General features: G+C 33.1%; 1 long non-coding RNA gene across 1 annotated transcript; it reads left to right on the forward strand.

Moving 5' to 3' along the window:
- The first annotated feature begins 12,060 nt into the window (after positions 1-12,060).
- Positions 12,061-13,818, forward strand: LOC114272461 (uncharacterized). Its single transcript, XR_014346627.1, has 2 exons — positions 12,061-12,160; positions 13,259-13,818. It is a non-coding gene; the product is annotated as an uncharacterized LOC114272461 (long non-coding RNA).
- Positions 13,819-14,203: the final 385 nt, after the last annotated feature.

Below are 14,203 nucleotides of genomic sequence, written 5' to 3' on the forward strand. Positions count from 1 at the left end.
AGCTTCCTTTAGAGTGTTCCCCTTATAAGGATAAAAATAATTATGTGCTGTTTTCTTACTTATTTCTACAATAACTAATTGCTTACATTTACCTAATAGTAGATGTTGAATTTCATGTTTTAATAATCTGATTATAGTATTATTTTATTCAATTACTATTTATAGTGAAGTATTATTATTTAAATTATCTTATTCGACTTCTTTAGTATACCTAATGCTCATATATTTATATTGGCAAGGTTGAGAAAACAGACTTTGATATTGATTCTAAATACAAACAATTTTCTAGGGATTTTATAATTATACTAATAGGAAAATAGGTCCTTATAATAATTAATTGAATTTCTGAGTTTATAATTTATTTCTATATTTCCTTCGAGGACTAAATTGATTCGGAATTGAATCTTGAGGGATTTAAATGGCACCATTATTAATATAAGAATTAAAATGAAACAAGTGTCATATTCGAGGGGCTATGGCTATAATTCACCCCTAATTAATAAGGGTTAATTGTTGAAAAGTCCAAGCTAAGGATGATATAAAGCATTAGGGTCAATGGATATTTTTTGTTGGTAAGAGGAGTGAATAATTTGGTGAGAAGTCCCTTTGTGAATAGTTTGGAGACAAGTATTTTTGTTTGTTATGAAGAACATTTTGTTTTCAATTTTATCCCTTAATTTATCTGTTGACTTTTTTTATTTGTTGACTATCTGTTCAATTTTTTTTCTATATGTTTAAAATTTTTCCCAATCTGTTAATTTTTTTACCCTATCTGTTTAATTTTTTAACCATTTCAATTCAAATTTCCCTTATCTGTTTAAATATTTTTTCAAATAAAACTTTGTGTCCAAATTTATTATATGTTCAATTTTTTTCCACTTATCTGTTCAAATATGTGACCAAATTTGATTATTTGTTAATTTTTTTCTTCTATCTGGTTAAAACTTTCTTCTCTCTCGCTATCTGCTGTAATTTCATCATCAACAAACAAGAACAACAAAAACTCAACAACGACAACCATCACAAAAAATCAACACCTATCTGTTACAATCTCGTTTATTATCATCAACAAAAATAAAAAAATAAATTAATAACAACATCAACGAACTCTTCAAAATTATTACTATTTGTTGCAATCGCTTTGAATGAAAAATTAGAAGAAAACAAATTGAAAAAAGAGTATTATCAAACATAAGCAGATCAACACTTTTTTTTATCAGTTTAAATCAAACATAAACAAATCAACTTTTTTTTTTTTAATCTGTTTAAATCAAACACAAACAAATCAAACTCAACGATTTCAGAATCAAAGACAAGGCCATAGCGGAACTGGCAGTTTGAACTAGTGGTGGAATAGATCTGAGCTCAAATCTTCAAAAGAAGAAGAAGAAGAAGAAGAAGAAGAAAGATCCAAGGCAGATGAGGGACCCATCACCACCACACCGGCCATGAGATCATGTCTTTGAAATGCACCGCCTTCAGATTGGAAGATGTGAGAGATCAGATAAAGATGCAATTGACGACACAGGCACCATTGTGCTATTGAACTTCTTCTGAAATGCACCCGACGGAAACATAACAAGACCCAGACCGAGCGTCAAACATGATCAACTAGTGTCAAATTATCCCCAACAAAGGATTGGTTCATATACATATATTAATAGTGAATTCAACAAAGGCAACACCACTGTACCCACAATTGAATATTTGAATGTTTACATCTTTGAATACATGTTTTTTGATGTTTTTCATTTGCATTTTTTTTTTTTGATGTTTTTTATTTGCTTTCTACTTCAAAGATCTCTGACCCATAACCCAAAATTCAAAATATCTGAAATTGATTTTCGTTGCTACTTTTATGGTTGTTTGTTTAATTTTGATATGTATTCAACGGTGGAGGTTAGGTAAGGAACAAGAAGAAGAAGATGTTCTACTAGGTGTCCATGATCATGGAGCAGGACATGTATTCAAGCTTCATGAGTGCTTGAATATGATTTGACAAAATAAACACTAATATATATATATATATATAAATATTTATCCTCCAAGAAGAACAAATCATCTCTCACATTTACCTGAGAATATCCCTCAGCAAATTGATGAATGCTTCTTTCGGTTGACAGGACTTGTGGAAGAATCCTCCATATCCTTCTATACATATTGTTCTCCTCTGTGTGTCTCTTTTGTCTTTCTTCTCTCCTCTTCTCTTTCTGTATTTTCTCTTATGTTTTCTTCAACTTTGGGTCAAGACCGTTTCTATCAAATTCTCTCTCATCTCCTTTGTTGCACCAGTTCTTAGACCTGAGGCATTTCTCTTTGTTAACCTGCAACAATCAGACGTAGCACCTACTCATGATAATTTTTTAACCAATGATATTTGCCTAGCCTTCAATTTTTATTTAAATTCCCACGATTAAGAGTTCCATCCTGATGTGAGTTCGCTTTTTTGATTTTTTAGTTGAAGATTAAAAGGCTCGTTTAGGATGGATATTTTAACTTTTATGAGAGAAAAAATAAAATAATTATAATTTGAATATTACATTTTATTTTATTAATTTTTTAATTTATTTTATCTTTTTATAACTATTTTAGCTTCGTAACCTTATACCAAATGAGTGCTAAGTCTGAGATTGATGAACAAATAGGCCTGTTCGGAAAGATTGTTAGAACTAATTTAACTTATTAAAATACAAAATAAATTAAAAAGTTAATAAAATAAAATATCACATTCAAATCATAATTATTCAAGTTTTTCTCTTACAAAATTAAAAAAAAAAAAACTAAAAATTTATTCCAAATGAAACCTTTTTAAACAAACTAAAACAGCTAAAAAAAAAAAAAACCAAAAAGTCAAAATAAAAAATTTATTCTAAAGGAAGTCATAGTTGTCTAGCGCAAATTCACATTGTGACTCACCTTGTTATTATTGTTATTGATTGGTCAGAATTGTGAGATTCAACATTTTTTTTATTAGAATTGTAGGAGACAATTTGACACTTCTCAAGTGATAAGTGGTGTGGAGTAATCTCTATGACCACCAAATAATCACTCCATGTCACGTGGCCATATTATTATTCAATGAGTATTATTAATTTACGATAGAAATCACAAATTTTTTTGGATTAGTGAGTGACAAGGATTGACTACTTAATGTATTTGTGGCTTTTTATTTGTGATAAGTGGTTGATGATTAGAGAATAAATAAGGGAGAGAGTTGACTTAGATATTTTAATAGAGTGTCACATATTTCGATCTAAAAGTGAGTCTAATTTTTTAACTAGAATAGTCAAATCTTTTTTTTTTTATAGTGAAAATTGCAATGCAAGGTAAGTTTCCAAAAAAAATTAACCAACAAACATACAATTAAAGTGACAAACTTTTTCATGCTTTTACAATTTTTTTAGTTTTTAATTTTTATCTTATCACTTATAACTCTTTTTAATTTCTTCTTTTTTGTGAATGCCTTTGCGATAGAACAATCAATTAGACCTTTGTGCGGGCCCCATTTCACTGTAGTGCTCTGTTAATCATTTGTGAAAGTTGTAGAAATCATTTGTCAACTAAACTTTCAACTTTACAGGAAGCAACGATGACTTAAAATATATTTGTTTTTATTTTTCTTAAATAATGATATTTAGATTATTTTAAATTACATATAAAAAGTGAAATAAAATGGGACAAATAATGGCCTCGTTTGAGAAGTTGGCTATATTTAATAAGTTACTTTAGTTTTTAACTATTTTAATAAGATGTAATATTTGTATTTGGAAAGAGAGTTATATTTTTTTATAATTGAATGTGATATTTGTGAGAGAAAAATTAAATAATTATAGTTTTGATATGACATTTTATCTTATTGATTATTTTAGTCAATATTTTTTTTGTTGTAAATTTTAGCCTAAAAACCAAAAAAAATCTTTTGCTAAAATAAATAATATATCTTCCATTAGAAAGTTTTTTCGCCCAAATTAAATATAGGTTTGTTTGTAAAAAAAAAATGTAAAACAACTTAATAACTCTTTTTGTAGTTCTTGTATATTATTCTCCCCCTCAAAAAAAAAAAAAAAATGGTGAGTGGAAAAGGCATGAGAAGAGAAACTAGTAGTTGCTGAAAAGGGTGACTGCGGCAACAAGTGCGATAGTCTTACTCTCATGCTTATTTCTCATAGGAAAATGGCAGAAATGCTGGACGAAACAAACCTGCAACCTGTAGACAAAACAAGAGAGAGAGAGAGAAAAAGAAAATTGTGATATGTTTACCGAATAGTCCAAACAAGAGCATCACAATGGAATAGTTAAAAATATATGTTAAAATATGTATTATATGACAAAAAGTATAAAAAGTGAGGCTTAAAAATATGTGTTAAGTGTTGCTCCAACCCCATGCATGCATGCAGAGTCAAGGAGAATGGCGTGAGAGGACTTCCATCTCAAGTGAAAGTCTGAGCTGGGTATCTGCAAGTTTCTTCCTTCTCTTCACGTTGTTGCCTTTGTTGATGCTCACCATTAACCATTAAAGGAGGTAGAAATTTTGGGTGGAATTTGCCTCTCTCTCCCTTACTCTCTTTGTGTATAAATAGAGACGGGAGGGAGAGAGTGAGTGGATCAGAAATTTGAGAGAGCTAAGTTGAGTGAAAGTTTTATTTCCTCCTCTGTTTGTATTTTGCTTCATTTTAGTGAAAATTCTCATTTCTGCTCCGTGAACGTAGGCATTGGGCTGAACCACGTAAAATTTGGTGTCTCAATTGTGTGTGATTGTTTATTGTTTATCTTTCTGGGTGTCCATGATCCTAACAAAGTGGTATCAGAGCCGATTTTGTGCGTTTTTGGAAAAACAGAGTCCATTTTTCAAAATTGCCCAAAAATTAAAGTGGTCGAAATCCACTTTTGATTATACCAGGTGAAAGCCCTCGATGAGACGATCACAGAGGCGAAAATTGCGTCGAAAAATCATGTCGGAGTAGGCTGCACGTGCCCTTAACGCCATGCTCACACACCGGCGACTGACCGTACGCGCTTCACTCGTGAACCCAGCGGAGAAGACAACCTGACGTCATCTGCTGATGTCATTAAAGCCGTTGACTGCGCCGCTGACCAAGCCACCGTTGACCGAGCCGCACCGCCAGCCGTAACACCTCTGACGTCAGCCGATCTGAAGGAATTATCCGGGACCAGATTTTGCCGATTTGAATCGTTCAACTTATTTTGGCTTGATCTAAGCCATTTGAGGTCCGATTTTGGTGATCCAATAGTGCTTTCCAACTATTTGGAATATTCCGGACACATCCGTTTGGTCAAATTTTGCAAATCAGATTTCAAAAATTTGCATTTTTCGTTTTGGCAATCCGAAGTGCTTTTTCGGCTAATTTGACCAGTCTAGACACCATAGCGAAGCCTATTTTTCAGACAGAGATCACTTTTTGTATGATGGAGGAATCAACATTGACTTTGGGATCCATGACAAAGCTGACTGCTTCCAACTATGCAATCTGGAAGCTCAGAATGGAGGATGTCCTGTATTGCAGAGATTTGTTTGACCCCATTGAGCTTAATGGAGTCAAACCAGCAATAGAAAATGACGAAGACTGGAAGCGAAAGAATCGAAAAACTATTGGCCAGATCAAACAATGGATCGATCACAGTGTCTTCCACCATGTCGCCCAAGAGACTGATGCCTATGCTCTCTGGACGAAGTTAGAAGGCATGTACCAGTCGAAGACTGGTCGGAACATCGCTCTCATAATGAGAAGACTTGTAAATTTGAAGTTGAAAGGCGGTATTTGTGTTGCTGAACACACCAGTGAGTTTCAAAATCTGGTGAACCAACTAGCAACTGTCAAAATGGAGTTAGATGATAAGATGTAGACCCTTTTGCTGCTCAGTTCTTTACCAGACAGTTAGGAGACGTTGATGGTGTCCCTTAGCAACTCTGCACCAAAAGGAAGATTGACCACAAACATGTCTCTGAAACGCACCGCCTTCAGATTGGAAGATGTGAGAGATCAGATAAAGATGCGAACGACGATGCAGACACCATTGTATCATTGAACTTCCTTCGGAATGCACTCGACGGAGACGTGGCAAGATCCAGACCAAGCGTCAAACATGATAAACTAGTGCCAAATTATCCCCAACAAAGGATTGGTTCATATACATATATTAATATTGAATTCAACAAAGGCAATACCACTATACCCACCATTGAATATTTAAATGTTTACATCTCCGAATACATGTTTTTTGGTGTTTTTCATTTGCATGTTTTTTTTTGATGTTTTTTATTTGCTTTCTGCTTCAAAGATCTCTGACCCATAACCCAAAATTCAAAATCTCTTAAATTGATTTTCGTTGCAGCTTTTATGGTTGTTTGTTTAATTTTGATATGTATTCAAAGGTGAAAGTTAGGTGAGGAACAATGTAATAACCCAATTTTTTTTTTTTTCAAATAGACAATGCATAATTTAATTGAGCAAATTTTTGGATTTGACTGCTGTGTAAATTCTGTGTGAAAACAGTTCAGTTTTGTATTTTTTTAAAATAGTTTCCAATCTCAGAAAATTATTAAAATTTTATATATTGTTCACATACGAGTCTATCACGTTGTATAAAAATTTCAGAATTAAATGATGAGTATTTATTTTATGAAAATTCACAGACTGATTGGTGTTCAGTTTAATTTATAGTAGAATTTTGTTATTTAATTTTGAATGTTTAGATCATGATTTGGATAAATTTGTTGGGTCTATTTTGGTATATAATTGGACCATGTTTGGCTTATGGGTGGGACCCATGACTTAGATTTAATTTAATTTGAGTTTGTTTAGTAACTCATGTTTAACTGTTTGGTCTTTTTTAATTATGTGATTGGTAGTAAACACATTGGGAGTTGTTATTATTTATTTTATAGGATTATAATAAATATTTGATAGTTGATTTTATGGTGTGTACCATATGGTGAAAAATTATATAATTTTGTAGTGAATAAAATGGGTGTATATTTCGTGGCGAGCAAAATATTAAATATTATGTTTTGTGGTGTGCAAAAATATTATATTTTGCGGTAAGAAAAAATTATATCATTTTATGATTTATGTTATAAAATTTTAAGATATTATTACAAATTTTATATATTATTATAATATGTGTGGGTGACAGCCCACGAGAAGCTGTTCACATGCTCCTTTGCTTTCCCTCTTTTCTAATTTTGATTCCCTTCATTTCATTTCCTTTTCATTTCTTGTGGCAAAGAGCTCAGCTCTCTGCTTCATCTTTTTCTCACCATGGATGCTCAACCTTTGTGATGACCCATAATTTTTTTTTCAAAAATAGACAGTGCATAATTTAATTGAGCAAATTTTCGGATTTGATTGCCGTGTAAATTCTGTGCGAAAACAGTTTGGTTTTGTATTTTTTAAAAATAGTTTCCGATCTCAGAAAATTATGAAATTTTTATATGTTGTTCCCATATGAGTCTAGCACGTTGGATAAAAATTTCAAAATTTAATGATAAGTATTTATTTTATGAAAATTCACGGACTAATTGGTGTTCAGTTTAATTTATAGCAGAATTTAAAATTGAGTTTTAGGTGTTCGAACCATGATTTGAGATAAATCAGCTGGGGATTTATTTTAAATTATTAAACTCCATTCGTTTTGGACCCAATTGATTGAATTGTGACCCGTTAGTAACCATGTAATAGTGTTGTGATTTTATTATTATTATTATTTGACTACCGTAAAAGAGTTATAAATATTTATGGTGTGTACCATTAAATGAAATATATTTTGTGGTGAGAAAATATTATATTTACTTTTGGGGTGATGCACCAATAAATCCCAAATTAACAACTTATACACTGTTTAGTCCAAAAAGTTTTCTTATAGACTGAAAGGTCCCATTATAGGGAAATTGACCATAGAGGGCATATACATCAAACATCATCATCATCAAAACAACATCATCATCATCAAAACAACATCAAACATCACAACATCATTATCAAAACAACATCAAACATCATCATCAAAACAACATCAAACATCATAACATCATCATCAAACAACATCAAACATTATCATCAAAACAACATCAAACATCACAAACATCATCATCAAAACAACATCAAACATCACAACATCATTATCAAAACAACATCAAACATCATCATCAAAACAACATCAAACATCATAACATCATCATCAAACAACATCAAACATTATCATCAAAACAACATCAAACATCACAAACATCATCATCAAAACAACATCAAACATCACAACATCAAACATGGGCGGACTGATTTATGAAAACAACATCATCACCATCAAAACAACATCAACTACACCATCATCATTAAAACAACATCAAACATCACAACATCAATATTAACAGTCCTACAATGAACTAGAACATTTGGAAAAAACATAAACTTTTCTAATACTGCCAACATCATATCAATCTACAAGTAACATTACATTTTCTCTTTTGAATTAAAAAAAAAAAAAAGGAGTAACATAAACCCAATGAAGTAGAACGCTGCCACTGTGTTAGTTTCAACCATAAACATTAGTTTCAACCTGCAAACAACAACAAAGAACCCAACATAAAAAATCAATGGCTGCCACAAAAAAAAAAAAAAAAACCTATTAAAAATTGCCCAGCCCTATGAACACCCCCAAAAACGTACACTAGAACACCCTCTTCGTTCTTGCCTGTGTTCTCATCGTTGTGGTATATTTACATAAATATATATATACATATCAGCACATCGACGATCGTGAGGCTCTCTCTCTCTCTCTAGATTCTCACTAAAAAAAAAAAACCTCTTTTTGATTTTCTGTTTCAATTCGGAAACAAAAGGATTGAAGTTATAACGGAACGATGATCGGAAGTTTGCCGGCGGAAATGGAGGTTCCGGCGAGATCAGGCATCTTCCGGCGGAAGAAGGTTAAGATCGAGACCGTGGAGGAATTTGCTCGACGGACTATGGTCAGCGTCTCGAGTGTTCGAGATTGTAGATTTCCATGATAGTAGAGATTGATCTGCATGCTGATCTGAAGAAATTGAACACTCGAGCCCTGCCCTCCTCTAGGCTATCAAACATCAACATCAGATGTAGGTTTGAGGGAGACGAAGGAGTTGCAGCTATGGAGTTGATGTTTATGTTGATGTTAGGGAGACGATGTAGTTGATGTTATGTTGATGTTTATCTTGATGATGTTAATGAAAATTAAATAAACAACATTACCAAAATAAAATGGGACTAAATGGTGCATAAGAAAACATTTAGGACTAAATGGTTCAACTTTTTAGAAAATAGGATTTATGGGTAAATTTTCCTTACTTTTGTCATTAAAAATGTTGAAATGTATTTTTAAATTGATATATATAGGTATATATATATATATATATATATATATGTTAGATATTAGTTTAGAAAATATCTATAAAAAGTGACCAAATAGATTTTTGTCAAACTTTTGGGAGTTCTTGAAGCTCTTGCTGCAGGAAAGAAGAGAAAAGGGATTCCAAGTTGAATTTTCTTGGGTTTGATCTAGTGTAAGTCATTTTTGACCTCTAGTGCTTTGGATCAAAACGTAGAGGGCGGAAAAGGCGTTGTTTGGCTCCAAAAACATTTAATTTCTGTTGCCAAAAAATTTGAAAGCTTATTGGCTTGAGGTAGAAATTTTTTCTACACTTCTTTATGTACTTTTACTTGATTATATGGAGCTTAGAGTTGTATATAATTTAATTAAAATTTTTGAAAAATTTGTGATTTATTTGCTTAAAAGAAAAATTTTGAGAAAAATAAACAGTTGATGCCCATATTGCGAAAGTGTAAACTTTCAACTTGTGAAAGTTGTAGAAATCATTTGTCAACTAAATTTTCAACTTTAGTGGAAGTAACGGTGACTTAAAATATATTTGTTTTTATTTTTCTTAAATAATGATATTTAGATTATTTTAAATTACATATAAAAAGTGAAATAAAATGGGACAAATAATGGCCTCGTTTGAGAAGTTGGCTATATTTAATAAGTTATTTTAGTTTTTAACTATTTTAATAAGATATAATATTTGTATTTGGAAAGAGAGTTATATTTTTTTTTATAATTGAATGTGATATTTGTGAGAGAAAAATTAAATAATTATAATTTTGATACGACATTTTATCTTATTGATTGTTTTAGTCAATATTTTTTTTTGTTGTAAATTTTAGCCTAAAAACCCAAAAAAAATCTTTTGCTAAAAATAAATAATATATCTTCCATTAGAAAGTTTTTTCGTCCAAATTAAATATAGGTTTGTTTGTAAAAAAAAAAATGTAAAACAACTTGATAACTCTTTTTGTAGTTCTTGTATATTATTCTCCTCCTCAAAAAAAAAAAAAAAAATGGCGAGTGGAAAAGGCATGAGAAGAGAAACTAGTAGTTGCTGAAAAGGGTGACCGCGGCAACAAGTGCGATAGTCTTACTCTCATGCTTGTTTCTCGCAGGAAAGCTTCGGAAATGCTGGACGAAACAAACCTGCAACCTGCAGACAAAACAAGAGAGAGAGAAAAAGAAAATTGTGATATGTTTACCGAATAGTCCAAACAAGAGCATCACAACGGAATAGTTAAAAATATATGTTAAAATATGTATTATATGACAAAAATTATAAAAAGTGAGGCTTAAAAATATGTGTTAAGTGTTGCTCCAACCCCATGCATGCATGCAGAGTTAAGGAGAATGGTGTGAGAGGACTTCCATCTCAAGTGAAAGTCTGAGCTGGGTATCTGTAAGTTTCTCTATTCTCTTCACGTTGTTGCCTTTGTTAATGCTCAACATTAACCATTAAAGGAGGTAGAAATTTTGGGTGGAATTTGCCTCCCTCTCCCTTACTCTCTTTGTGTATAAATAGAGACAGGAGGGAGAGGGTGAGTGGATCAGAAATTTGAAAGAGAGAGCTGAGTTGAGTGAAAGTTTTATTTCCTCCTCTGTTTGTATTTTGCTCAATTTTAGTGAAAATTCTCATTTTGGCTCCGTGGACGTAGGCATTAGGCCGAACCACAATTGTTGTTGTTTATCTTTTTGGGTGTCCATGATCCTAACAAAGTGGTATCAGAGCCGATTTTGTGCGTTTTTTGAAAAACAGAGTCCATTTTTCAAAATTGCCTAGAAATCAAAGTGGTCGAAATCCACTTTTGATTATACTAGGTGAAAGCCCTCGACGAGACGATCACAGAGGTGAAAACCGCATCAAAAAATCATGCTAGAGTAGGCTGCACGCGCCACACGCGCCCTTGACGCCGTGCTTATACGTCGGCGACTGGTCGTACGCGCATCACTCGCGAACCCAGCGGAGAAGACGATCTGACGTCATCTAAGCTGTTGACCGCATCGCTGACTAAGCCGCGCTGTTGACCTAGCCGCCAAGTCGAGCCTCCGTTGACAAAGCCGCGCCACCAGCCGTGAAACAGTTGACGTCAACTGATCTGGAGGAATTATCCGGTGCTTTTCAGCCTCACCAGATTCTACCGATTTGAATCTTTCAACCTATTTTGGCTTGATCTGTAGAGACCCTAATTTTTTTGTCATTACACTTGAAATCCTGAGCCTTAGGCTAATAGCATTTTAGCCCTAGTTTCGTAAAAGTCTGAGTAAGGGCCCAAGTAAATAATAACTTCTCTGCATGTTACCATAATTAAATCATAGAACGCCACTTTATGATTAGAACTATCCTAAAACTTGGTTTTATTTATTTTGCCTCATAATTTCTAAATTAATTCACGCATTTTATTTTATTTCTATTTTGTTTTTGTTTTTGTTGTTCTTTCATTTATTATTTATTTGAATGGAATACTATTGTTTATTTGGATATATACATAGTTTAAATATATGCATATATACATATATATATAATATGTTGGTGGAAAAGTGATTGGATAACAACAAACAAAAATAAAATAAAATAAAAAAAATAACTATCTAGATATTTAGTTCTCTTCGCCATTAAGCTACCTTATATTATATAAATTGAGGGCTTGTCCAAATCCACTCCCACGTTTTTCTAAAGCCCAAGGAGAGGGTGAGAGAGGGAGAGTTGGCTCAAGGGAAGGGAGGTAGAGAAGTAAGAAGAAGAAGAAAAAAAAAGGAGAAAGAGAAGGAATTCTTGAAGGTAAGAACATACCTCTTCCTTATTTTCTCCAATCCTTTCATCATCTCATTCTATGGTCTAGTATGCCTCTTGTGTTACAAATTGATGGTAAATAGGGTGTTTTTGGTGTGTGTGAAGGTGTAGGTATGAAATAGTATCATTGTCTTGCAAACTTGTGAAATTAGGCACTGCTACAACTTCTCTAATTTAAAAGAAATATCAAATCTATCTAATTCTCAAATCTGAATTTATTGTGGGATATTTTATGTGTTTAGAGCTTGTTAAAATTTTATTAGCTCCTAATTGTGTGTTTTTAGGGCTTGGATAATTTGTTGAAAAATCTGGTCCTGAATCTCTGAAAAACAGTCCACTTTTAGCAATTTTATAAAATTCTAGAAAAATCATCTCGTGTTGGTTCTTCTGTCAAAATTTAGAACTCTGAGTCCTCTTTCCAACATATTTTATTTGAGTGAAAACCATCGGGTAGATTGAGAGAAAAGTTAGTTTCCCCAAAGGGTGACAAATCTGAACAGATTTTCGAATATAGTTTGTAGATGAATTTGTGGAGGGGCTGTGCAACTTCTGAAAATTGGAACTGAAACTAGATAGATTGAATATTGTTTATGTGCAATTTCAGCCCCTAATTTGGCCTAGAAGTATTTTTACCAAAGCGTTCTTGTTAGCCCTGCAGAACCGAATAGTGCTGGAAATTGTGTTATATTATGTTATTTGTCTCTAAATGTTTCAAAGCCTTTTTTAATGTTATTTTCTTGCCTTACTATACTTATGTATGATGACCATGGACTATATTTCCTCTAGTATGTTTTTCCCATGCTCGTTTAAATGACCGAATTACCGAATGTGACTAACTTACCTAGCAAAAGATCTAATAAACGGGAAATGATAAGGGGTTGGCAATGGGTGACGTTTATCTTAGTGTTTTAGAACAATTTTATACATATGCATAACATGAATTAGGATGGGATTAATACCAAATGAGTTAAGTCTTGCGTAAGCAGTTTAGGCGAGCCCCTAGGTTGACCCGGATGTATTCAGACTCTATACGGTGGTTTCAGGGTGTAAGTGAGCCCTAAGCACGAATTGGTATGGTATATGCAGGGTGTAAGCGAGCCCGAGGCACGATTTGGGTGTAAGCGAGCCCACTTGTTGGCCGTCCCTTTTGAGGTCCATCAATGCCACTGACAGGTAAATAACCGGGAGGTGGGCATGGGTGGTAAGGTCTACAAAGCAGCAAAAGGGGGAGTTTTGAGTAGTCCGGTGTTTAATCTTGTGGTTGGGTAGAAGGATCTCTTTGGGGGGGATTCTAAATGCCTAGTCTAACTACTAATTTATAAAACCTTAATGGAAGTATGTTATGTTATCTGATTTGCTTTGTGTATGATTGATTGATAGAAGATATGGGGGTGTGTGTGTTTTTACTGGGCATTCCAAGCTCATGGCGTGTCATGCCAGGTGAAGAAGCAACTTACGATGGGGAAGGTGATCCCGAAGACAATCAAGATGAAGTTTTAGAGCCGTGGTTCACTTGAAAACTTGGACTAGTAGTTTGTTTTTGTGTTCTCTCTTCTTTTACCTTTTGGTTTGACAATGTTTGTAAACCTCTAGTGGAACTCAAATCAGTTATCTATGTTATAACTCTGCTTGTATGTGTAGATTAACATATTGTGGTTATCTCTTTTGTTTGAGTTGTACTTTATATATTTCTCTTGCGGTCTCAAAATTTTGGGGCGTGACATGATCTGAACCATTTGAGGTCCGATTTTAGTGATCCAATAGTGCTTTCCAACTATTTAGAATATTCTGGACATATTCGTATGGTCAAATTTTTCAAATCAGATTTCAAAAATTTACAATTTTCGTTTTGGCAATCCAAAGTGCTTTTCTGGCTAATTTGACCAGTCTGGACTCCATAACGAAGCCTGTTTTTCAGATAGAGATCACTTTCTGTATGATGGAGGAATCAGCATCGACTTTGGGATCCATGACAAAGCTGACTGCTTTTAACTATGCAATCTGGAAGCTCAAAACGGAGGATGTCCTTTA

The sequence above is a fragment of the Camellia sinensis genome, chromosome 12, assembly GCF_055761805.1.
Source record: "Camellia sinensis isolate YWXY chromosome 12, ASM5576180v1, whole genome shotgun sequence".
NCBI classification, from domain to species: Eukaryota; Viridiplantae; Streptophyta; class Magnoliopsida; order Ericales; family Theaceae; genus Camellia; species Camellia sinensis.